This window comes from Girardinichthys multiradiatus, chromosome 15, assembly GCF_021462225.1.
Source record: "Girardinichthys multiradiatus isolate DD_20200921_A chromosome 15, DD_fGirMul_XY1, whole genome shotgun sequence".
NCBI classification, from domain to species: Eukaryota; Metazoa; Chordata; class Actinopteri; order Cyprinodontiformes; family Goodeidae; genus Girardinichthys; species Girardinichthys multiradiatus.
This window is the reverse complement of record NC_061808.1, coordinates 1,858,948-1,886,931: the sequence shown is the minus strand read 5'-3', so window position 1 is coordinate 1,886,931 and position 27,984 is coordinate 1,858,948. Positions and strand designations below refer to the sequence as shown.

The following is a 27,984-nucleotide window of genomic DNA, read 5'->3' as shown; positions in this document are numbered from 1 at the left end:
GAAGAGAGAGCTGAGCCGAAAAGCAAAGCTCTCGATTTACCGGTCGGTCTACGTTCCTACCCTCACCTATGGCCATGAACTTTGGGTCATGACCAAAAGAACGAGATCCCGGATACAAGCGGCTGAAATGAGCTTCCTCCGTAGGGTGGCCGGGCTCTCCCTTAGAGATAGGGTGAGGAGCTCGGCCATCCGGGAGGGGCTCGGAGTAGAGCCGCTGCTCCTCCACATCGAGAGGAGCCAGTTGAGGTGGCTCGGGCATCTATACCGGATGCCTCCTGGACGCCTTCCTCAGGAGGTGTTCCAGGCACGTCCCACCGGGAGGAGGCCCAGGGGACGGCCCAGGACACACTGGAGGGACTATGTCTCTCGGCTGGCCTGGGAACGCCTTGGGCTCCCCCTGGAGGAGCTGGAGGAGGTGTCTGGAGAGAGGGACGTCTGGGCGTCTCTGCTGAGTCTGCTGCCCTCGCGACCCGGTCCCGGATAAGCAGAAGACGAGTACGAGTACGAATTAAATCTGCATATTTCCTTCAAAGTTCCTTCAAAGTAAAATTGGAGAAATGACAGGATTTCATATGTTTTTAAATGATTTTACCAGCCACAACTTTGAGGAGTTTGGAGAACAACTTAAGTCCAAAAGGACCAGATGAAGGCAGGTTAGCTGTAAAATTAAGAAGAAAATCTCAGATTCTGTCAGGAACACAACCAACATTATTTTGGCTGGTAGCTACTGGTGGTTTCTGAGTTCCTTCACAACATTTTCTCCTGTGCCTGCTCTTTCTTCCCAGCAGTACGAGCAGCAGTGTGTGCTATAGGTGTGTGTGCATGCTGCAGTTTATTCTTGACACAATGGGGGCGGCTGGTTGAATGACTACTGTACCAAACACTCGTTACTCACACACACACCGTCCACCCACGCACACAGCTAATCTCTGTCCCCTCACATCCGCAGAGCAGCAGGTAGGTAGGAGGTGTGGGGTCTGAGTGTGTCTGCAGGCTCACCACAATGACTACCATCTTACAAAATAAATAAAAAAAGTTATCCTCCAGCAGCGCAGATGGCTCGGTGGGCAAACTAGATGAATAAGAAAATGCTAAAATTACCCAAAAAACTGTTGCAGTTCTATTTCAACAAGACAAAATCAGATGGGTCATAGTGTGCAAGTGTGTGATGCACCTGCACACATGTTGCTTTGACATTTCCTGCAGCAGGATTTGAATCTCTCTCCATGAGTTTAGAAGCATTTTAACATCTTGTTTTCACTTTTGCTCCAATAGAGTTGCATGAAATCTGAACATAATCTTCCAGCAGAAATTTACTCCGTGCAGATTCACAGGATTTTCTGGCATAAGCTTCCCCTATCAGCAACTAGCAAGTCATTTCTGAGTGTGTGTTTCTGACAACGCTCAACATGCCACCCATGCATCATAAGTCATGACACTCCATCGCTGTGGAAACCAGATGTTTACCGTCAATATAGCCATGTCTCAACTTCACCGCGGACATGCCGCTTTGAGCCTTCAGCTGTGAGTGAATCTGATGACAAGGCCAATGGAGGTGGAAACATGAGCAGAGGGCGGTAATGAATGAGAAGGAGAACTGAGAAAGACCAGCAGAGAAGAACAAAACAGGTCTTAGAAATGCAGAGAGAGGAGGGATCATGTAAAGAGGTCAGGTGCATTTCTGCTTCCAGGAAACACAAAACAACACAAATAATCTCATTAAAATGGTTGGAGATTCCTTCCTCCTGCCTGACGTCACAGTCATGCAGCTTTCTGTTTCAATCCTGCAGTTTCTGCAGCATCACAGACAACATGAAACAAGCTGCACAGGATAAAATGTCCAGCGGAGCAGCTGACTGACAACAGCTTATCATAAAGTTCCTTTATTGTACGACATTTTAAATCCAGCCCTGATGGGCTTAAGGTTGCATAAAACCTTGAAAAATATTAGACAAGGTTTGACATGCAAACAAAAACAGAGTAAAACTCCTATAAACAACCAACTTAATAAAATTATGACCTTTAAAGAATATAAATCTGAAAAATATATTTGCAGCATGAAATAACAGAACCTTGTCTGAAGTTATCCAGGTTTGCTAAACATCCGGATATGAAAGTAAAATCTGAACGCAGCAGGAAGATATTTTACTTCTGAGTCTTGAGTCGATGTTGATCTGAAGGAGCAATCAGTCTCTGAAGGGTCATCATTTTTATTCATTTTATTTGACTAGATTTTTGGACAGTGGCATAAATACATTTTTTCTGGGACAATTTACTTCAGAAAAATGCTTTTTCTCTACATTTGCTTTCTTATCACAACAATCAGGAACACTTTTCACACCAAAGAAGTTCTTAGTCAACACATTTTCCACCACAGCCATGAGCTGCATGTTGGATCATTCTTCATCCGGCTGACACCTGAATTAAGTAACAAAATACAGGCAGAATAGAAATGGCGTCAGTCTGGCCCAGTTCATCCCTGCAGGAAGGGCCCGCATTGGTGATTTGCATGGCAGCAGCTGATGCACAGTTCCTCTTTCCTCTATGGCTGCACTGTTCTGTCCTGCAGCATATCGACCTTCTGATTTGCCTAATCTTTCCGGTAATTTGACCAGAAGGTCCCAAACGTTTCAGCTTTCAATGTACAAAATAACCCCAATACGGGCATATTGACAGCTGTCAATAACTCAGATTTTTATAGGGAAACTACTGTTTATTAGCATGAAATAGGCAAAATATGCCATTAAATCTAAATGGAAACTGGCGAACAGAGATAGACGGAAAACCGAATGGCAGGTGGTTTAGTTTAACTTTGATGCTTCTCAAATTTAGGTTGCATTTAGGCCTGTTTTTCCGTGCAGGGGAGCTGGTCCTTCTCATTAGCTGAGAGGCAGTGTACATTCTGGACAGGAAGTCGGAGTTCCCAGAGAGAACCCACGCATGGATGGGGAAGACATACAAACTCAATGCAGAAAGACCCCCGGCCGGGATTCGAAGCCAGGACCTTCTTGCTGCAAGGCAACAGTGCTGCCAACGGTGCCACCATGCAGCCTCTACAGGATATGATAATAATAATAATAATAATCTTTATTGGTCATTGCACATGTACATTACAACAAAATTTGTCCTCTGCATTTAACCCATCCCTTATAGGGAGCAGTGGGCTGCCATTGTGCGACGCCCGGGGAGCATTCTGGGGCTAAGGGTCTTGCTCAGGGACCCAGAGTGGCAATCTGTGGGATTGGAACCTGGCCCCTTGTGTTCCCTCCTGTAATATCATGTAATGATTAAATTAATCAACAATTAGACAGCCATATTTCAAAATAAAGGTTTGTGCATACTGTTAAAATGCATATTGAGGTACTTTATTTTTTTACTGAAGCTATGAGAATAAAATGTACAACCGACTGTTAATATTTTTGCTTTGAGCCACATTGACAGATTTTTGGCCAAACAGAACTGATTCTGCTGGGTTTTGCACCGTTCATCCACATAAAAGCCAATTTTAGACAAGCTTTCCAGAGAGAAGGTTATTAAGACTCAGTTTTTCCTGTATCTGTGTGCAAGTGACAGATTTTTATTGTGCTATCAATGGTGCTACAAAATAACAATGGCACTGTTTTTACTGGCTCGTTGCAGCCCAGTTTCATCAAACACACGTCGACTGTGTGCTAAAAGGTAAAACAGTGAAGCAACATCAGGTAAAATCTAAGCTGAATCTGGTGGAAAAGGAGCATCTCAGCATCTTATTTTATCGTTGCTGTCCATGTTCTGGCTCAGAATTAGGTTCCATAAACAGCATAGATATATGAGAGATAGAAGTAGCTTCATGCCAACCATGTTAACCGTTTGATTAAAGAAAGATTCTCACATATTTATAAAAAGTCAGGAACAGAAGGATAAATCTGAAAATGTAATTAAATAAATGAACATTTTGTCAACAGATTATTCTAGTTGGATATAAAATGGACAGAACCACCAGAATAATTAGATTTTGTGCAGCTGTGAAAGTAACCCTTGCTGCTGTTTTGCTGCTCTTTCATAACTTCATGTCAAAGTCATGTAATTTTGTATCTATTGGTAAAAACACACACTACTGTTCAAAGGTTTTAGATACATTTCCCACTAAATGGGTCTCTTTATTTCCATGACTATTTACATTGTAGATTCTCATCAAACCTGTGAATGAACACATGGAATTATGTAGTAAACAGAAATGTGAAATAATTCTCAACATTTTTATATTTTAGATTCTTCCCTTTAATGACTGCTTTGCTCTCTGGGCGTTCTCTCCATGATCTTCATGAGGTGGTCACCTGAAATGGTTTCCCAAAGAGTCTGGAAAGAACTTCCCAGAGGTTCATTGAGAGAAGGTCGAAGGTTAATATTTCAGTCATCAAAGCAAAGGGCAGCTACTTTAAGGAATCTAAAACATAAAACATATTTAGTTATTTTACAATGTTTTGTTTGCTACATTCCCACCAAAGCAAGATGGCGCCGACGATGACAGCCTAGGAGCTTCGCTCTCTCTTTGTTTTTGTATTTTTTTGTGTTTTTATGTTTTTTGAGCCACAGTTCTCTGATCTCATTCAGTAGAGAGGATCTTCTCAAGATCAGAGAGTCCTCTCTTGGGTTTTTTTCACCATCTTTCATTGATCCGAGGTTCACTGAGCTCCTGGCAAGCGGAGCTGCGGCTCTATATGGGATCCTGCACCGAAAACGGCGGAGGGGAAACCGCGCTGGTAAAGCTCCACAAAAGAGGACTATGAACACCACTGCCTTCCATCCACCTGGAAAATGTCCGCTCTCTAAACAACAAGATGGATGAGCTGCTTCTCCTCACCTGTAAAAACTCAGACCTCCACGGATCAGTGGTTCTCTGCTTCACCGAGACATGGCTGAGTGAAAACATCCCGGACCGAGCACTGCTGATGCCGGACTTCCAGCTGTTCAGAGCGGATCGCAGCGTGGAGCTATTGGGGAAGAAGCGAGGAGGCTGAATCTGCTTTTATATAAATGAAGGTTGGTGCAGAGACGTAAAAGTTCTGGAAAAACATGTAGTCCTGATCTGGAGTCATTTTCCATAAGCTGTAAACCGTTTTATTCACCGAGAGAGTTTTCCTCGTTTATAATAATTGGCTCATATTTTCCACCTCATGGCTGCACTTCTGCTGCTGATAAACATCTTGCTGAGATGATTACAGACCTGGAGAAAAAATACACGGACTCTTTCATCATAATACTGGGAGATTTTAACAGAGAAAACCTCTCCAATGAACTCCCCAAATACAGACAGCATATTAAATGTCCCACCAGAGACAAAAACACACTGGACCATTGTTACACAGCTTTAAAGGACTCATATCATGCTGTTACCAGGGCTGCTCTGGGTTTTTCAGATCATTATCTAATCCATCTCATCCCAACCTACAGACAGAGACTAAGAGCTTCCAAACCCAAGGTTCACACTGTTAAGAAGTGGACTGAGGAATCAAAGCAGATGCTACAGGCCTGCTTTGAATGCACAGACTGGACTGTTTTTGAAACCTCAGCCACTGACTTAAACCAACTAACTGATGTGGTGACATCATACATCAGTTTCTGTGAGGACATGTGTGTGCAGACCCAGAACTACCTTGAACTGAACCCACTCAAGACTGTGGAGATGATGGTAGACTTTCGGAGAACACCACCCCCATATACCCCCCTCACCATCCTCAACAACACTGTATCGGCCGTGGACCACTTCAGGTTCTTAGGAACCACCATCTCTGAGGACCTGAGATGGTCTTCACACATAGACACTGTTCGAAAGAAGGCCCAGCAGAGACTGTACTTCCTGAGGCAACTCAAGAAGTTCAACCTTCCACAGGAGCTGCTGGTCATCTTCTCCACTGCCATCATTCAGTCTGTCCTGTCTTCATCCATCTCAGTGTGGTTTGGATCATCCACAAAACAGGACAGGTCCAGACTGCAACGAATAATCAGGACTGCAGAGAGAATAATCAGAGCTGACCTTCCCTCCATCCAGGACTTATACAGGTCAAGGGTCAAGAAAAGAGCTGCTAACATCTCCGCAGACCCCACACACCCTGCACATAAACTGTTCAGAGTTTTACCTTCAGGTGGCGCTACAGAGCACTGTTCACTAAAACCAGCCACAGAGACAGTTTCTTCCTCCAGGCTGTTTCTCTGATGAACATTTAATAGAGTACAAAACAACCTCATACAGATGTTGCAAATGTACCTTTTTATTATATATGTGTATATTGTAAATTGTAAATATGTATATTCTGTAATATAAAAACAGAACAAAAGAGCAAAGTGTACCGGAGTCAAATTTCTTGTTTGTTTGTAAGAACTTGGCAATAAAGCTGATTCTGATATATTCATATGTGTTCATTAAGAGTTTTGATGCCTTCAGTGAAAATCTATGAACAATGTAAATAGTCATAAACATAAAGAAAACTAGTAAGTAGTTCTAAAACTTTTGACAGGTGGTGTAACTTCATTAATACTCCACCTGAAATATGTAAATGCTGACCTTTTGTACTGATGAATTTCAGTGTTATTTAAAGAGAGAAGCACATGAGCAGCCTTTACAACGCTCCCATTCACTGAACGCTCCCCCGTTTACTCGCGCTGTCTCTACGGCTGTGTTGTCTCCCCTCTCAGGGTGAGAACCCAAGGGGTGAGGAAACCATAGAAACAGAGGACGGTGCTGTCAGGAGCACCTGCTCCTCCTCCACAGCTCGCTCTCCTGTCTCATCCTCTCGGCCTTTGTCTCCTTTCTGTTTCTTTCCTTACACCTTCCCATTTAATATTTCTACATTATCTCTCCTCCTTTCTTCCATGTCTTTCATTCATTATTATTTTTGTCTTGATGCATGTACAGAAGTGGACCCTCACCTCCTGAAACAATCTGATATCAGTGTTAAAACGAGTCCAAAACAAAGCAGCCATGTTTGCAGGTGAAAGCTGTATCTTCACTTCTTGAACATTCTCATGCATCATGTTTGGTGAACCTCACAATAAACTTTATGTTGATTTGCATCCGTTTTTGCATTTCCTCACTATATTTTTGCATATCAGCAGCTGGAGTGTTCAGTGACAACAAGAAGCCAGTTGACAGAAATACTCACAGGAAGGACAGAAGATGAGATGTTTTTCATGAAGTATTTATTGGTGATTAAAGCTTACAAAGGCTGATATCTGACAGGATGTACTGTAGCCACTGGTTGAACATACAGCTGTTTGCATTAATCTCGGTCCTGCTGAACACCTGAGTTCACCGAAGCTAAAATCCTCAGGCTGCATTTGGCCCTAAGCTCCACCAGACGTCTGTGTTTGTTGGCGTCCAGTCATGGTTTTAGGTCACTACAGGACGCTCTGGTAACTCATAATGCCACCATTCTTGTTCATTACTGTGGACGTAACGACTCCTTCCAAACCAATCGTTCACATACCCATAACTGCTCACCATTTTGAACAGTTTGAAGTAAAGACAGAGACCACAGCATGGCAAGACCAAGACAATATCAAGACTTTGGGGAGAAACACCAAGACCAAGACCAAACCAAGACGTTAGAGAGATGAGACCAAGGCGAGTCCAGGACCACGGGGGAGGAAGACGAAGATCAAAACCAACCCAGGGTATACCAAAACAAGATGAAGAGTTTGAGACCAAGACTAAGACAAAACCAAAGGTTTGAAGACAATCTTCCTTTGCCTCAGTAAGGTTTATCTTAAAAACAGCCAATCATGTTCTTCTTTTTATTGCTTTGGTCAAGTTCCTGGTCTTCTGTGTCCATTGCTCCAGTGAGGCCACATTTTTCACTCCTTCATGAATGCTTCACACGCTGAAACATAAAGAATCAAACATGGAGATCTTACAAAGAGACCCAAGAGGTCTGGGTTAACGCTGGCAAAAGATCTGGAGTTGTTTTGCTGACTAAAGCCACAGAATAATTGAAGAATATTTATTTTCTTATATAGTTGATTTCAGATATTTATAACAGAAAATAGCTTTCTTTTCAATTTCAGCCTCTAATTGTTCAACTTTTTGATCCATCTTTCTAAATCTCTTTTCCTTTTCCTTCTTTGCTCTTTCTTCTCCAAGCATCCATCCACATCCTTCATATCTCCTCACTTTCTGTTCCTTATGCTCTTCCACTCCCGTTTTTTACTCCAGCTTCTTATGATAGTGATCATTCCTCACCTTTTTCCCCATTTAAAGTTACACTTTCTGTCAGCCATTCCTTAATTAATCACACGACTCATTAACAAAGTCTCCCCCTCGACTGTTAATTAATCAGCTTTCTGCCTTAATGAACAGTCTAAACTCGTTAAACCTGTTTCACTCTTAATTAGTCCGTTAGCTCCGGGGCCTTACGCTCTGACAGGACTATTAGGCTCTACTACGCCTTAATGGCAGAGTCCATGAGTGTGTACGTGGACGAGTGTTTTAAGATTACCTCACTCCCTAATGGAGCTGCTCAAATATTTATAGGGCAGGAAGCTGAAAAGGAAGAATGATAGAGCTCAAGGAGACAGCAGACACTGAGGGAGTACACCAGAAGAATGATGCTACCTTCAAGTGCTACTCGTAACGTCTAACTTCCGACCTCGGAAGTAGTAGTACATGGAAAGCCCAAAGGGTTACAACACGCTGCTCTTCCTTCACTGTAATGTAGATGTCACCCACATGACACAAATGAATGGAAAAGATGTTCCTAAATTAACCCTGAATGCCATTAAGGCCAAAACCACCTCACCGTTGGCTCACTGAAGAACAAAAAGAACATCATGTTTGACACATTTCTGCTCTAGCTGGGGTCTACATACGAAATCGCTGGAGCATCACGCTAGCTGTTTCTCTATTAAACATCTTGAAGATTCTTCATGATTTTGGAACATATTTTCTAAACCAGTTTTTCTTTAAATTACAGACTGGGGCCTCACTGTGGACCTTCACAAAGTGGGGTTCTAGATTAAATCTGAACAGACTAAGATAAATATAAAGATAAAAACTAGCAGATCTAAATGGGTGTAAATGGGTCAGATCTTTTCTTTCTGGGTTATACCATGGTTCAGATCTATCCTTCCTCATGTCCTTCCTTCCTGCTGAACCGTCGGGGATCTGGCACCAACGACCATGATACGTTCAAAGTTACTTAAATCTCCTTTCACCTGCATTTTGATGCTCCCTTTTAACTTCGGCAAGTTGTCTAAATGCCTTCATGCATTGAGCTGCTGTGATGTGATTGGGCATTTCACTATTTGTAGATTGAAGCTATGGCACTGCTGTACCTAATAAAGTGGCCGGTTAGGTTTTTTTCAGAGACCAATTTCAAAAGTTCTTCTAAACAAACTTTTAGATGTTCTCGTCCTGATTTGGCAGCTGGAAGTAGGCAAATTTACTAACCACTAATCCCAGTGGTTTGTATCGGTTAATGCAGGTCAGCCCTGAGTCCTGAACTGGTTCTTTCTTTCCTTCAGGCCAGTAAAAAGCAGTCTGCCAGCAGGATGAGGTAATTCCACTTGTTTCCAGTCCCACCTACTTGTTTCTTGTTTCAAGAATTTTCTGGCAACAAGAGGGAAGATCTTAAAAGCTGAAAGACGGAGGCACATTTCTGCATGTAGTGAACACAAAGAAAAGGAGGTAAAATGTTAGCAAACTGCACATCGGGATTAAATGTGATGATCTCACTTCCATTCACAGGTTCTCCTCACTAATGTTCTGACTTTAAGGGATGTAATTAGACCAGATGGTTTGTTATCTTCAGCTCTGCAGGATGACGGCATTTATATTGCATCCAACTGGGGAAAACTGGGGCGATGACATCATAATGTCAAAAGCCAGACAGCGAGACAGCAGCGGGTTAGGGTGCATGGGAGCAAATAGATTCAGGGGGAATTATGGGAGATTGTGTCATCTGTTGGACAACGAAGTGAAGAGCCAAAACATAAAATGATGAAGGTGAAGAAGAGATGACTGAAAGAGGTCAGCATGAACCCGAGCGTTGAGGGAAAGGGTGGATCCAGATGGGAAACACATGCCGTGGAACACGCACACAAACACACGAAGAGAGCGTGGGTGGAGATGGATGATGACCCATTGACACCAGATGGACGGAGGGAAGGATGGATGATAATCTTCCTCTTTCATTCCTCTCCCCCAGTCAGTCACTCATGACACAAGCCATGTGACGTAACCTTACCGTAGGTCGCATCACTTCCTCATTCCTCGTATGACCCTGGATTTCTGAGTATTAGAGTTCTTGAAGAAAGTGTAGCAACAACCCCCGTTCAGACTTCACTGGAACGCTGCGATTAAATGCAACCGGAGCGGGACCGATAAAAAAAGGCCCGGATCAGGGATCCTTCCAAACCCAGGCTCAGATCAATAAAAAGCACAAGTCTAGTTTTTCTTACATTCTTGTTTGAATAAAAGTTAAATAAAGAAAATTACAAAATGAGACAACTCAATGCTACCAAAACCAACTGACTACTAATGATGAAAAACAAGCACAGAGTCTTAGAGACCAAAACAATTAGCAGCTCTGTATTTTAATACATTAGAAAATCAAAGCTTTATTTTTTGCGACACTTTCTTACGATTACAAACTTAAACGCAATCAGTCGAAAAATGTAGACTTTCAAGAATAAAACAATGTTTAAAATCAACTTTTAAAAACATCTAAATGTTAAAGTTGAAAAAATTTTAATTAGCTACTACAAAATGCAAATTTCAAGTTTGGTTCTAAAAACAGCACTGGAAGTAATGGGATCTCCCATGGAGTCACCAGTTAAACTCTGGATGCAGCGCTTTATTCACCTGCTGGGTTTTTTGGGACCCAGTTAACAGTCCAGCCTGGAAGTGATAAATCCATGGACAATAGTTAGCAACATCCCTTTGGATTTTGATTTTGCTCCATAAATAAAATGTTGGCTACTGTTCTTGAAACCAATTTAACGAGACAGCTATAGACACAATGGTTTATCAATGCGTCATTTTGAGCTAAAGTAATACCATCAACAATTGAAATCAAGTAGATTTTTGAATTCTTTAAAACCAAATATATTTCTTGTTGGCACGGGTTAACATATAAAAATCTGCAAGACAAGAATTTTATCCCGGTTTGTTTCATCAGAATTTACGGGCAAATAGAACGGAGTATCATCAGCATAATTGTGAAACTGTATGTCATGTTTCCTGATTAAAGGGAAGCACACAAAGAGTGAACAGAACATGTCCAAATCCAGGACCCTGTGGAACACCATAAATGACGTTGGTATAAGATGAGGATTCATTACGTGCCTGAAGTAACCAGCTCTTAACACTCGTTATATTCCCAACAAAAGGCAATACATACAGCATCTATAACTGCGTTTCCATTGACCATCAATTGCGCAAATTGTAGTTACTAAAAAACAATCTCTTACAGTTACAGATAAAAAGTTTTTGTGCTAAGATGAGGTGGTTTTTTTGGCCGTATCAAAATTGGTGTATTTCGCAAAACTGCAATGGAAAAACTTTTTTAGCATCACACGAGTCACGTGATCAAAAACCGGATGGTACTACTGGCGAACAAGACGAAGAAGACGACAAGAAGTAGTAGGAGGATGATGGCACGGCATGTTTGAATTCACCAGGAGAGTATTTTTTAAGTTTAGTTTGCTACAGGGGCATTACCAGCATTTTAGATTCCAAAATATAAAGAAATGTGAGAATTTACCAAGTTCTTGTTGCAGCTATCCGTTGCCGCCATGTTTTTTAATGAGTTATCGCGTGAACAAACTTATTCACGTATGACTTTAACTGTATTTCTTATTTAATGGAAACACCGCAATTGTGGAATTGAGTTTTTTCGACATTGGCAGAATATGGACAAAGTTTTGTAATGAAAAAGCAGCTTATATTTGATTTCAGAAGAAAAGTATTGTTGTAGCTGGTTTAGAATATTTTAGAAGAAATCCTGAAAAATATTCATTTCAGATAATAAAGTATAAATATTTAAATTTATTTTGTAGGTTTTGCTGTTAATACCTTTTAGGTTTAAGTAGAGTAAGTCAAGCAAAAGCTTAAATCTGAATGAACTACAGGTTTATTACAGCAGCAGATCTAGATATTGATGCAATAGATGCTATTAACAGACTGTAGAGCAAGGTTCTGCCCAGTCTGGAAAGGTTTTTATTTATAACTTGGCCTCAACAGAGACCTTTACAATATATTCAAGACAATCCTTTGTATCTCTGCTTTAAAAACAGGTTAAAAATGGACTGAGTCTGAGCAAGTGTTTATGTGGAGGAACCCTGGTGCAACAGGCAGAGTAATTCCTTAGAAAAGACGTCAAACAAACGTTGGGTGTGCCTCTAGTGCCTCTAGTCAGACAAAATCCCCACTAAGCCTCCGTTTCTGAAACTAACACCTCCTTTTCAAAGCATCAAACTAATGGTTGAAACACCTTGTTGATCAGGGATCACATCATGTGTACATCAGATGACACAGCATGTTGCTCAGGTTCTTTCAGAGGAGCTGAAGCTTAAGCGGCCGAGTGTCTCCATGACAGAGAGGAGCCACTTGTATCGTCACATCGCAGCAGTGACGTCAAGGTGCGTCAGTGAGCACATTGAGGATTTCTTGGACTCCTACACGGATCGTTTGCAGATCTTCATGCAGGACATACTAGGGAACAAAACGTTTTTAGGAGATGGGTTGTGAAACCTGAAGTTTTATTGATGAAGGTGGGCCTGCAGAGCTGCTTGAAGCTACCATCTGGAGTTTTAAACAGGGTTATCTTCATAAGAGGGATGGGTGAAGCGTATTATAGCCTCCACACCTCGAATGTGTTTCGGCATTCTGGAATATTTCCAGAAATACCCGTTTATTTTCTTATACAAAACACTTTATACCATTTAACGTATGATGTTAAATGAAAATGCAAAGTCTCCTGTATAAATTTTATTTATTTGTAAATAATTAACTAAAAACTTTGTTTTGCGGTCTGTTTCCATTCATTCTGGTTTGGACCCGAGGTTGACCCGGTTGACTGTCGACCTCCGGCTGATAGTTACTGGTATATATGTAGAGAACATTACTTTGGTATTTTGGTTGTCAAAGTGGGAACACAATGTCCCGTTTACACGTTGTCCAAATGAGGTTTGCAACTTCCTCCTGAGCTTCTTATCTTTTTAAGATGCAGATGTTATCCATCTGTTCTGCAGAATCCTGCCATCTAATAACCTGTCCAGGTCCAGATGAAACTTCTTCTGAGCCTGTTTCCTCAGCATGGTCTGCCTTACGGGGGTGTCAGAATTACTGTTGGATGTAATAAATAAATTCAGTGACTGATTCATTTCTGATTTGGACCCTGATGGCAACAACGTTGCAGAAGATGCTAACATCACGGCTCGTATGGAAAAGCAGCTCTGAGACACGTTTCAGTCTCCTTCTGACACGGAGATCTACTGGGTCATATGTGCAGCTGTCCTCAAAGCAACAGCATGGAAAACATTTAGTGTTTTCCACACGTGCCTCTGATGTGGTTCCTCTGAGAACCAACTGAGAACCTTATGTGGTCAGAGATCCTGCCGCTCGCTTCCTGCATCAGGTGCTATCAGGTCCATCTGGACGTCATCACAGGAATCCCTCTTTAACCTCCTACGTGATTTTTCCATCTTCCATCTGCTTCTCTTTATGCTTTAATTGCAAACACATTTACCTTATAAAAACAATGGTTTTTCCAGTTCTGCAGGTTAAGTTCCTCCACAGGTGTGACCGTACGGAACGTCCCGTCCCGTTTAAAAACACAATCAAGTGGGTGTCTCTCTGTTTGGCTCAAACAGCTGACTTGCAGTTTGTTTCTAGTGAGTCAGTGGTGGATTCTGGGAAGGGGTTGGGTAGGGATGACCGGCACTGATGGGAAATACATCAACACATACACACACACACACACACACACACACACACACGCTTTCAATGCTCATGCATTTTATTGCTCTGAGAACATGACAGTGAAGCCAGCGATGAAGGTTTGAATTTACACTGAAGAGATGAGAACAAAGGATCTGAGATTTCAAAATAAAAGCAGGGAAACTAAGCAAATGAGGACATTTTTTTTGTCTGTGCCTTAACTGCAGCCAAGGTTTGAGGTAAAAGCTGACCTTGCAGCTGCTTAGGGCCCCCACCTGGCCTGGGGCTCCCAACGGAAACCTTGATTCAAACAGGACAGGTTTGGAAATGCACTATTTATACACAGACTGAAGAAAACCTTCACAGTTTGAATGCCGTGAGTCAGAATTTAATGATGATTTAATCATTTCTACTGCTTGTGTCTCAGTAACGGAGGCATTTCATGCTCACTGTAACTGCTGAGAATTAGATCACCGATACAGCTACTAATATTATTTCACTAATACTGCTGGACCTCATTTTCTCTGGCTCAAACTGCTGCATGTTTTGCAGCTTTATAATCACAAATCCTTACCTAATGGAAAAATGAAAACACGCACTTAGAAGCCCAAGCTGATGTGGTTTGATTGTGACGGATTTTTATAAGCTGAAATCATGAAGGCCTGAACACCAGAAGCTCAAGCCTGGCCTGAGAACCTCGATAATGATTTCTGTTCTTGTTTCAAACTCAGTAACCTCAGCCTTCTGGGTTTAACAGAACCCAGCGCTGTGGACCGCCCGCCGGGACGTCTGCGCTAATATAAGCCTGATGAACTATGAGGCAACCCTCTGACAGTCTGCGTATTATCACAGCAATGAGTTTCATTGTCAAACTCTGCATATAAACAGGTGAACTGAGAACAACAATTGTTGTGCAGTTATTATTATTTGATTATGAATATTTATTAAGTCATAATTCATCATTTAAAATTCCCAAAATTATTCACAACTAATAGATGTTAGAAGTACACAATGGGAATGTGATTTTGGGGCTACTACCTAAAAACAATTAATTAATTAAACTACTAAAAGAATAAACTAATGATGCAAAAATCGATCAGTTTATAAAGAATGCTCACTGAGTATTGTAGAGACCAAACCAGAAAGTTCTGGATGAAGGTGGGAATAATCAGAGCTCTGGGTTGGGAATGGCAAGCCAGGCTGAACAGCTCTGAGCATCAATCCTGTAGGTGAGGGTGTCGGACCTGCAGGTTAGATCCTAGCTGATGGCAAACTGATTCAAACAAAGAAGAAATAAAACCCCACGCAGGAAATCAATGGAAAAGAACTGAGACAATAAGGCAGGTGGGACCATGGGACGATCAGATCCAGAACCAAGCTGGGATCGCGGACTTACTTCAAATAACTTCAGTAATCCAATTTTAACTCAAGGCTGATTTAGGATCAGCTGGTGGAAAACAGCTTAACTTTCCAAAACACATTGAAAACCAACATTCAATAAAACTTTGATAGGAGCGTTCAGATGATGGCGGAATAAGTCTATTAAAAAAGTGAAGAGGTGTGAGTTCTAGAAGATGGCGCTGGATCTGTGATCAAACTAAAACTAACAGGCTGCATCTGCTGAGCAGCTATGGAGTTCAGCCGCCTGATGATCCTGCCATCAGTATGACTCACATCATTTCCATATTCATCAACTAGTTCACTAACTGCTCTGTGTTCTGAGGCATTCTAGGCTTCTCCTTCAGATTTCACTGCAGGATGTTTACTGGTGCGACAGCCCCGTCTGCTGCAGACATGCTAGTTTGGGTTAGCAGTTGTCATGTTTGCTAAGAGCCTAATTGGTATCAGATGCTCCCTTTGCTCTGAATCATCACCTAGCAGCAGTTTTCTTTTGGTTTTATTTCTGAGTTGAATATTTGCAGCCGGCTGCCTGCCACCTGTTAGCTTTCTCCAGATTGTTCCCCTCTAGCTTTGATGACCGTGGCTTCCAGCTGATGAAAACTCAAACACAGTTTCCCCCCACAGGCTGATCACCTTCATGCCGCGCTGCATTCATGCAGTGATCCAGGTAAATGAACCTCAACCAAATACTGAGTGCATATACAGGTCCTTCTCAAAAAATTAGCATATTGTGATAAAGTTCATTATTTTCCATAATGTCATGATGAAAATTTAACATTCATATATTTTAGATTCATTGCACACTAACTGAAATATTTCAGGTCTTTTATAGTCTTAATACGGATGATTTTGGCATACAGCTCATGAAAACCCAAAATTCCTATCTCACAAAATTAGCATATCATTAAAAGGGTCTCTAAACGAGCTATGAACCAAATCATCTGAATCAACGAGTTAACTCTAAACACCTGCAAAAGATTCCTGAGGCCTTTAAAACTCCCAGCCTGGTTCATCACTCAAAACCCCAATCATGGGTAAGACTGCCGACCTGACTGCTGTCCAGAAGTCCACTATTGACACCCTCAAGCAAGAGGGTAAGACACAGAAAGAAATTTCTGAACAAATAGGCTGTTCCCAGAGTGCTGTATCAAGGCACCTCAGTGGGAAGTCTGTGGGAAGGAAAAAGTGTGGCAGAAAACGCTGCACAACGAGAAGAGGTGACCGGACCCTGAGGAAGATTGTGGAGAAGGGCCGATTCCAGACCTTGGGGGACCTGCGGAAGCAGTGGACTGAGTCTGGAGTAGAAACATCCAGAGCCACCGTGCACAGGCGTGTGCAGGAAATGGGCTACAGGTGCCGCATTCCCCAGGTCAAGCCACTTTTGAACCAGAAACAGCGGCAGAAGCGCCTGACCTGGGCTACAGAGAAGCAGCACTGGACTGTTGCTCAGTGGTCCAAAGTACTTTTTTCGGATGAAAGCAAATTCTGCATGTCATTCAGAAATCAAGGTGCCAGAGTCTGGAGGAAGACTGGGGAGAAGGAAATGCCAAAATGCCAGAAGTCCAGTGTCAAGTACCCACAGTCAGTGATGGTCTGGGGTGCCGTGTCAGCTGCTGGTGTTGGTCCACTGTGTTTTATCAAGGGCAGGGTCAATGCAGCTAGCTATCAGGAGATTTTGGAGCACTTCATGCTTCCATCTGCTGAAAAGCTTTATGGAGATGAAGATTTCATTTTTCAGCACGACCTGGCACCTGCTCACAATGCCAAAACCACTGGTAAATGGTTTACTGACCATGGTATCACTGTGCTCAATTGGCCTGCCAACTCTCCTGACCTGAACCCCATAGAGAATATATGGGATATTGTGAAGAGAACGTTGAGAGACTCAAGACTCAACACTCTGGATGAGCTAAAGGCCGCTATCGAAGCATCCTGGGCCTCCATAAGACCTCAGCAGTGCCACAGGCTGATTGCCTCCATGCCACGCCGCACTGAAGCAGTCATTTCTGCAAAAGGATTCCCGACCAAGTATTGAGTGCATAACTGTACATGATTATTTGAAGGTTGACGTTTTTTGTATTAAAAACACTTTTCTTTTATTGGTCGGATGAAATATGCTAATTTTATGAGATAGGAATTTTGGGTTTTCATGAGTTGTATGCCAAAATCATCCGTATTAAGACAATAAAAGACCTGAAATATTTCAGTTAGTGTGCAATGAATCTAAAATATATGAATGTTAAATTTTCATCATTACATTATAGAAAATAATGAACTTTATCACAATATGCTAATTTTTTGAGAAGGACCTGTATTTAGTTGGGGCTGCATGGTGGGGCAGTTGGTCGCACTGCTGCCTTGCTTCAAGAAGATTCTGGGTTTAAATCCTAGCCTGGGGACTTTCTGCATAGAGTTTGCATGTTCTCCCCATGCATGTGTGGGTTCTCACTGGGTACTCTGACTTCCTCCCACAGTCCAGAAACATGATTGTTAGGTTAACTGGTCTCTCTAAACTGTTCTTAGATATGTGTGTGTGTGATTGTCTGTCTCTATGTTGACCTGTAGTGAACTGGTGACCTTTCCAGGGTGTACCCCGCCTCTCACCCAGTGACAGCTGAAGATTCTCCAGTCATGTAAGCCTTTAAAGGAAATCTTTTTATTGCTCTGATGACAAATCTGAGAAACTTAATGTTGGGTTTTCCTGAACTGTAAGCCATAATCATTTAAAAGCTTTAATGATGAACATGTGATGAACATACGTGATATAGGAGTTTCACTTGCTGAAGAGAAACACGGAAACAGCATTTTAATGATGTTTTAATCGGTCGAGGTGATCCTGTATGGGGAACCAGAGGGGGGGAAATCCTCGAGCACCCTCTCTGCCTGTGTTGGAGCTGGAACATTACCCAACATCTGAGGACAGCTGCACCAACATTGCAGGGAAGGAGGGAGCGAGGAAGAGAAGGAAGAGGTCAGCGAGGGTCTATTTTTATCTGATCAGAGCCATGTCTCAGCTTGAATGGAGGCAGAGGAGAAGCGTGTTGAAAGGAGATCATCTCCTAAACTTGGCACAGAGTGTCCTGCTGACAGCCGGTGACTTCTCTTTGGATGTGTGTTTTCACTATCAATGCAATATTTTGTGCAGCAAAGGTTTATTTTTAGGTTTTGGCTGGTAGCACCTTTACAGAGTGATACCTCTGATAGAAATGATCTGACATAAAAAATATATAAACTCTGCTGTTCATCGTCCATCTTCTACAAACATCAGAAAACCTAGATAGATAGATAGATAGATAGATAGATAGATAGATAGATAGATAGATAGATAGATAGATAGATAGATAGATAGATAGATAGATAGATAGATAGATAGATAGATAGATAGATAGATAGATAGATAGATAGATAGATAGATAGATAGATAGATAGATAGATAGATAGATAGATAGATAGATAGATAGATAGATAGATAGATAGATAGATAGATAGATAGATAGATAGATAGATAGATAGATGATAGATAGATAGATAGATAGATAGATAGATAGATAGATAGATAGATAGATAGATAGATAGATAGATAGATAGATAGATAGATAGATAGATAGATAGATAGATAGATAGATAGATAGATAGATAGATAGATAGATAGATAGATGATAGATAGATAGATAGATAGATAGATAGATAGATAGATAGATAGATAGATAGATAGATAGATAGATAGATAGATAGATAGATAGATAGATAGATAGATAGATAGATAGATAGATAGATAGATAGATAGATAGATAGATAGATAGATAGATAGATAGATAGATAGAGAGATAGAGAGATAGATAGATAGATAGATAGATAGATAGATGATAGATAGATAGATAGATAGATAGATAGATAGATAGATGATAGATAGATAGATAGATAGATAGATAGATAGATAGATAGATAGATAGATAGATAGATAGATAGATAGATAGATAGATAGATAGATAGATAGATAGATAGATAGATAGATAGATAGATAGATAGATAGATAGATAGATAGATAGATAGATAGATAGATAGATAGATAGATAGATAGATAGATAGATAGATAGATAGATAGATAGATAGATAGATAGATAGATAGATAGATAGATAGATAGATAGATAGATAGATAGATAGATGGATGGATGTACATTTGCCCTTACTGTAACGTCTGTTAATTAAGATTTTTTAGATTTTATTTTACCCTTATGTGAAACTGCAAGCTTCTTTTTAATTTCATGGTAAATAGAACCACATCTATCCAGAGACGTACTCCAGAGCAGACTTAGAGGCACCAAATCTGGTTTAATGAATTTATTAAACTCCTCTTCTTATTACTAACAGACTCATTTTAGCCCAGTTTTTTTTTTCAATCAAACCCAAAAGAATTTGCAAACTGGACGCTTTCCTTTTATCAGGCCAACGTGCAAAACCGTTTTTTACAGATGCTTTTCTTAGAAGCAGTCTATTTGTTTAATTAAAATGTTGCATGCTTAGTCTATTGTTTGAGCTCCAGGTGACAAAAAGGTTGGATACCACTGGTTTAACAGAGAACAGGTGTGTTAAAAATGGTAAATGATTAAGCTTAGAAAAACCAGGTTTAGTTGCAGTAAATTAGTAATTATGTGTTTTTTGGCTTGCTGAATATTTTTGGATCAGCTCCATCGTGTATCATGTGATGTTTTGGGAGAAGGGAAATCTGGGATGGAGTCACACGTTTGTAAAAATGTTTAACATCAAGGGACCAGTCAAACTGTTTTTCACATTAAAAGATTTACACATTTAAAACATAATCCTTAAGTCTATGGACTGAACCTGGTTCTAAGACAGAGGTCAGAAACCAGTCATCCCACTGAACTGTTATGTTAGCTGGTTTCCAACCTGCTAACCTGGTGCTAAAAACTCTGACTGTCTGGGTGACCTGACCCTAAAACATGGGACAGGAACATTTCCATCTTAAAGTGTCGCAGACATGTTTTCTTAAAGCATTTAACAGATCATCTGACTTAGAACAGCAGCAGCAACCCGGCAGGAAGGATCACGTCTAACCCAGAACATCACATCAACCCTGGGGAGAACCATCAGACCCATGTGAGATAAAACTAAAACAGCTCAGGTGCAAAATGTTGAACCCCCAAATCGGCATTTATGTCCTACCTTATAAGTGCTGAAGACCTCCTCAGCAAGCAGAACATTTAAAAACCAGCAACAAGCCCACATAGAGCAGAACCGGAACCAGAAAGAAAATATGACAGAAATAAACCCAAATATAAAGAAAATCAGAACTTTATATCAGAACAAAATAAATCAGTTCCATCCAGGCTATGTTCTAGCTCAAAAGGAGCCCTCTAGATGCTTGAAGCACCTCAGCTGGTCCTTCCTGATGAAGCCTGTCTTCAGCTTCTCTACCTGTGACCATGAGACCCAGATCCTAACTGAGGGGTCTAATGGGTCGAATTTTCTGTTTTACTATTGAATCATCACTCTTTTTAAACTCTTTGGTTGAGGAACATTCCTTCAAAGTTGCTTCATGGTGTTTGTGAAATGCAGATGGAAGGGAAAACCATCCCAGTTCATCCAAAGGTTAGAAGGCTGGTAAAACCCGGAATAATCTTAAAAAGGGAAACTGTGGATGTGTTCAGGTGTTTGAACAATTTGATAAATGGCAGAAAGACTCGGTTCTGAATCACAGTGATGTTTGCTGACACAACAGACTTCAGAACACCCACAGAACTGGGGCTACACAACATCTACAGCTCTGTGAACAACCTTCTCACAACATCACAGAGGTGTGGTGACAGGGTGGACCATGGCTTACCTGCTGGTTCCCCCCGACCTGTTTGAGCTGTTAACAGAAGTCTTGACAGGAAGTGTCCTTATGGCGCCATCCTGTCAGAAAACACAAACCAGAGTCATAATCAACTAAAGAAAAGGGTTAGGGTTAGGAGGAAGAAGAGTTTAATTTGAATGCAATGTGGGTATTTCTGATGTTAAAATGTGTTGTTTTAAATCCATTTATGTGCATACAGTGTTTAATTATAGACCTTTATTTTATACGTTCATACTGTCGATATATTTGTACATGTCTGCTATCCGTATATAGCAGAGGAAATGGTGACCAGAGGTGTGAAGCTGATCATGTGCACAGATAAGCAGTCAGCTGTAGAGGAAGGTTACAAAGTCACATAAAGTCACATTATCCTCCACTGTCCATCCATTGTCCTATGTCAGATTCCATGTCCACAGGACAGAATAGAATAGAAAAATCCTTTATTGTCCCTCAGGGGGGCAATTAGTTGTGCCAGCAGCAAAGTTAAAGGCAAACAGAAGCATGCAGATTCACACAAAGGTCAAAAATATAAAAACAAAGAAAACAAGACACTGTTCAATAAAGGAAAGTTTACAACATGAGAAAAAATACTGCAGTTATTTAAAAATAATACACCAAGATCAAAAGAAATGTGCAACTGAGTAGGTTGGTATAAAAATGCTCAACATGTGCATGTGTGTTTGTACACAAAAAACAGCAAAAGACAATTTAAATGGAAAAACTGCAAATAGCAGGGGTGTGAATACTTATTGAGTTGGCTGGGAGCAGTGATTGTTATAAAGTCTAAGCTGCTGGGAGAAAGGACATGTGACAATGCTACTTTGTGCATCTAGGATGCAACAGTTGGTCACTAAAGGAGCTCTCCCGGACTGCAGTGGGGTGGGAGACACTGTCCACCAGTAGGGTAAGAGACACTGTCCACCAGTAGGGTAAGAGACACTGTCCACCAGTAGGTTGGGAGACACTGTCCACCAGTAGGGTAAGAGACACTGTCCACCAGTAGGGTAAGAGACACTGTCCACCAGTAGGTTGGGAGACACTGTCCACCAGTAGGTTGGGAGACACTGTCCACCAGTAGGGTAAGAGACACTGTCCACCAGTAGGTTGGGAGACACTGTCCACCAGTAGGTTGGGAGACACTGTCCACCAGTAGGGTAAGAGACACTGTCCACCAGTAGGGTGGGAGACACTGTTCACCAGTAGGGTTGGAGACACTGTCCACCAGTAGGGTGGGAGACACTGTCCACCAGTAGGGTAAGAGACACTGTCCACCAGTAGGGTGGGAGACACTGTCCACCAGTAGGGTTGGAGACACTGTCCACCAGTAGGGTAAGAGACACTGTCCACCAGTAGGTTGGGAGACACTGTCCACCAGTAGGGTAAGAGACACTATCCACCCGTAGGGTTGGAGACACTGTCCACCAGTAGGGTAGGAGACACTGTCCACCAGTAGGGTGGGAGACACTGTCCACCAGTAGGGTAAGAGACACTGTCCAAAGGTAGGGTTGGAGACACTGTCCACCAATAGGTTGGGAGACACTGTCCACCAGTAGGGTGGGAGACACTGTCCACCAGTAGGGTAAGAGATACTGTCCACCAGTAGGGTGGGAGACAATGTCCACCAGTAGGGTAAGAGACACTGTCCACCAGTAGGGTAAGAGACACTGTCCACCAGTAGGTTGGGAGACACTGTCCACCAGTAGGTTGGGAGACACTGTCCACCAGTAGGGTAAGAGACACTGTCCACCAGTAGGGTGGGAGACACTGTTCACCAGTAGGGTTGGAGACACTGTCCACCAGTAGGGTGGGAGACACTGTCCACCAGTAGGGTAAGAGACACTGTCCACCAGTAGGGTGGGAGACACTGTCCACCAGTAGGGTAAGAGACACTGTCCACCAGTAGGGTTGGAGACACTGTCCACCAGTAGGGTAAGAGACACTGTCCACCAGTAGGTTGGGAGACACTGTCCACCCGTAGGGTTGGAGACACTGTCCACCAGTAGGGTAGGAGACACTGTCCACCAGTAGGGTAAGAGACACTGTCCACCAGTAGGGTTGGAGACACTGTCCACCAGTAGGGTAAGAGACACTGTCCACCAGTAGGGTAAGAGACACTGTCCACCCGTAGGGTTGGAGACACTGTCCACCAGTAGGGTAGGAGACACTGTCCACCAGTAGGGTGGGAGACACTGTCCACCAGTAGGGTAAGAGACACTGTCCACCAGTAGGGTTGGAGACACTGTCCACCAGTAGGTTGGGAGACACTGTCCACCAGTAGGGTGGGAGACACTGTCCACCAGTAGGGTAAGAGACACTGTCCACCAGTAGGGTGGGAGACACTGTCCACCAGTAGGTTGGGAGACACTGTTCACCAGTAGGGTTGGAGACACTGTCCACCAGTAGGGTGGGAGACACTGTCCACCAGTAGGTTGGGAGACACTGTTCACCAGTAGGTTGGGAGACACTGTTCACCAGTAGGGTTGGAGACACTGTCCACCAGTAGGGTGGGAGACACTGTCCACCAGTAGGTTGGGAGACACTGTCCACCAGTAGGGTGGGAGACACTGTCCACCAGTAGGGTGGGAGACACTGTCCACCAGTAGGTTGGGAGACACTGTTCACCAGTAGGTTGGGAGACACTGTTCACCAGTAGGGTTGGAGACACTGTCCACCAGTAGGGTAGGAGACACTGTCCACCAGTAGGGTGGGAGACACTGTTCACCAGTAGGGTTGGAGACACTGTCCACCAGTAGGGTTGGAGACACTGTCCACCAGTAGGGTAGGAGACACTGTCCACCAGTAGGGTGGGAGACACTGTTCACCAGTAGGGTAAGAGACACTGTCCACCCGTAGGGTTGGAGACACTGTCCACCAGTAGGGTAGGAGACACTGTCCACCAGTAGGGTGGGAGACACTGTTCACCAGTAGGGTTGGAGACACTGTCCACCAGTAGGGTGGGAGACACTGTCCACCAGTAGGTTGGGAGACACTGTTCACCAGTAGGGTTGGAGACACTGTCCACCAGTAGGGTGGGAGACACTGTCCACCAGTAGGGTGGGAGACACTGTCCACCAGTAGGTTGGGAGACACTGTTCACCAGTAGGGTTGGAGACACTGTCCACCAGTAGGGTGGGAGACACTGTCCACCAGTAGGGTGGGAGACACTGTCCACCAGTAGGGTAAGAGACACTGTCCACCAGTAGGGTTGGAGACACTGTCCACCAGTAGGGTAGGAGACACTGTCCACCAGTAGGGTAGGAGACACTGTCCACCAGTAGGGTGGGAGACACTGTTCACCAGTAGGGTTGGAGACACTGTCCACCAGTAGGGTTGGAGACACTGTCCACCAGTAGGGTAGGAGACACTGTCCACCAGTAGGGTGGGAGACACTGTTCACCAGTAGGGTAAGAGACACTGTCCACCCGTAGGGTTGGAGACACTGTCCACCAGTAGGGTAGGAGACACTGTCCACCAGTAGGGTGGGAGACACTGTTCACCAGTAGGGTTGGAGACACTGTCCACCAGTAGGGTGGGAGACACTGTCCACCAGTAGGTTGGGAGACACTGTTCACCAGTAGGGTTGGAGACACTGTCCACCAGTAGGGTGGGAGACACTGTCCACCAGTAGGGTGGGAGACACTGTCCACCAGTAGGTTGGGAGACACTGTTCACCAGTAGGGTTGGAGACACTGTCCACCAGTAGGGTGGGAGACACTGTCCACCAGTAGGGTGGGAGACACTGTCCACCAGTAGGGTAAGAGACACTGTCCACCAGTAGGGTTGGAGACACTGTCCACCAGTAGGTTGGGAGACACTGTCCACCAGTAGGGTGGGAGACACTGTCCACCAGTAGGGTAAGAGACACTGTCCACCAGTAGGCTGGGAGACACTGTCCACCAGTAGGTTGGGAGACACTGTTCACCAGTAGGGTTGGAGACACTGTCCACCAGTAGGGTGGGAGACACTGTCCACCAGTAGGGTGGGAGACACTGTCCACCAGTAGGGTGGGAGACACTGTCCACCAGTAGGGTAAGAGACACTGTCCACCAGTAGGCTGGGAGACACTGTCCACCAGTAGGGTAAGAGACACTGTCCACCAGTGATGGAGGTCCAGTGAACAGAGCAGGACCACCTATGTGTCAATCCAGCATGAAGTGATCACACCCAGTTACCCTCTCTGGACCAGTGATGGAAATAAGATTATCTCTTTAAAACAATATTTAATTTCATCAAAATAAAACGTTTAGATTTGTTTGGAATGTATTACTGCAAACTGAGGTTCCACATGATGGACCCAGACCAGGCAGGACAAGTGATTCTATTGACCTTTCAAAATAAAGCGCACACCTGATGGACTTTAAACACTAAAACCTATTTATGTTCAGCCTAAACCAGACAACAACTTTCTATTATGCTGGGCAGTACGGACCGGACAGACCAGATTTAATTCCTGTTGACAACCTGAAGAGGTGGTGAGAAATAGAGACAGGGCCTTGAGGAGAAAGAGGAGTTAAAGATGTAAAAACGACAATGAAAAAAGGCAAACAAGACAGGATGAAGAAAATGATCCAAAGCCAAGAAGGGCTGGTGATAAAAAAAACAGGTCTGGGAATAAAAAGGTTCTCTTAGTTCATCTGCTTGCCATCGCATGATTTAAAATGAGAGCGCAGACAACAACTACTATCATGAGTAAAACAGAAGAGACCAAAATCCAACAAACAACAACTTCCAGACTCATGAAGATCTGAACACGTGACAACAAAGAACTGGACGCTCACATGTGCCGCACACATCATCAGATTCTTCCAGCCTGCCAGGAGTGAGGCAAGGAAAACTGTGACTCTGTTTTTCTTCTTCGTGTCTGTCAGAGCTAGTGCGCACACACACACACACACACACACACAGATGGCGAGGCTGACTGGTCTGTTTCCATCCAGACGGTTTCCAGAGAGGAACATAAAGCCGTCCAGCTGTGCTGCACCCAGATCTTTTTCCAAACAGACACAGCTCCTCTGCATGTTCCGAGTATATGACAGGACGCGGCCCAATCACATTCAGTTTGGCACAATGAGTTTTATTATTAATATCATCGATGCCTGCCAGAGTAATAAAGGCCTGAACCAGCAAGCAATAGAGATAACAATTAGGCCTTTCACAATAAAATCGTCTTTATTTCATTGGGTTGGAATATTACAAAAGTAGATTCGAAGACTAATGAATCTAAATGAAAATAAAGCTCAAAAATGCTCTTCAAAATAAAAGTTCTGAGTTTAGAATATTGCAGATGTAGATTCTGAGTTAAGGTAACCAAACCAGTGATGAAAAAAGAACCGTTCGCCCTTCAAAATAAAATCTAAGGTTTTCTTAACAAAGGTTATGCTATCAAGGTTCTTGGTGGGTTGATCTAAACCAGCCATAAATTAAGCTTAGATACCCTTCAAAATAAAAGTCAAAGTATTTCATTAAGTAGAATTTTGCAAAGTATGTTCTATTTTAATAGTTGAGCTAAACTAGTCCTGAAAAACAAATGTGTTGCCCTGTCAAAATAAAACAATTGTTTTTCAAAATAAACGCCTCAATATTACATATTAGTTTAGAATATAGCAAAGGCAAGTTCTATATTATGAAAAAGAGATTGTTAGCCCTTCAAAATAAATGTTATATGACCCACCACTGGACAGATTATTGCAGATTGAAGTTCCACTAATGAAAAAGTGATTCTGTTGGGTTTTCAAAATAAAGCTTGAAGACACTTTATAAAATAAAGGCTTTGATTTTTCTATGGTTCCTTAATTAAAGGTGGGTTCCTGTTTCTTCTTCTTCTTATTATTATAATTATTATAATGTGGCTCAGGTAGTAGGAGTTCATCCTGTAAATGCTGGGTTGCTGGTTTGAACCCTTGCTCTGTCCATCTTAGTCATTGTGTCCTTGGGTAAGACACTTTACCCCGGTGGTGCCGATTGTATGGCAGCCTCACCTCTGTCAGTCTGGCGCAGGGCAGCTGTGGCCACATTGTAGCTCACCACTGTTGGCGTATGAATGGGCGAATGACTGTAGTGTAAAGGGTTTTGGGGTCTCTGGGTTTGGGTGACTTGATAAAGCGCTATACAAGTGAAGGCCATTTACCATTTTTATGTTATTTATAATTATTGTTAATATTATTGTTATTATTATTATTAGTATTACTGCAGATCTGTCTAGAAGCCATTAAAGTAAGCATGAAATGCTTTTTTAAACACAAGCAACATAAATAATATCAGCTTTAAATTATGACTTTGTTGAATTTCATACGTTGATGAATTTCCATAGTTTGTGTACAACTAGGCATTTGTAAACCTATTGATTCTGGCTTTGTTTGGGGCCCCAGGCCCAGTGGGCAGCCTAAGCAACCGCACAAAACTCGTTTTGGACCCCCATACCTCGGTCCAGCCAGGCTCCACTCAAGGCTTCCAAAGATGATAACATAAAAACCAATTTCAGCTAGTCATTGATGATATCTGATAAATAATCTAATTAAGCCTCTTGCACTCCCTCTGTGTTAATCCCACCGTAGAAACACTAAAGCTGAAATTAGAAGGTCTCAGTTTCTGTGACGTGAAATAAAACGCTCTAATCAGGTTGAGATAATGAGCTAAATGTAAACATGTTCATGGGGGTCTGATAAAGCTGATGTAAGTTGTGTGACACTAAAGGCCTTGAGGAGAAAACTGTGAAATTACTTATTTTCTAGAAGCTGCTTAGATCTCACTGAACTCAATAATTTATCAGAAGTTTTCAGTGAGAAAAAAAGAAGAAAAGAGGAAGCAAGA

General features: G+C 42.5%; 1 protein-coding gene across 4 annotated transcripts in view; it reads right to left on the bottom strand.

Moving 5' to 3' along the window:
• Positions 1-27,984, bottom strand: part of hivep2a (HIVEP zinc finger 2a) — a 116,687-nt gene that overhangs the window by 42,472 nt on the left and 46,231 nt on the right. For all 4 annotated transcript variants that reach the window (XM_047387624.1, XM_047387626.1, XM_047387625.1 and 1 more), the window contains one exon: positions 21,163-21,233. The gene's annotated coding sequence lies outside the window, so the exon portion shown is untranslated. The remainder of the gene's footprint in view (positions 1-21,162; positions 21,234-27,984) is intronic.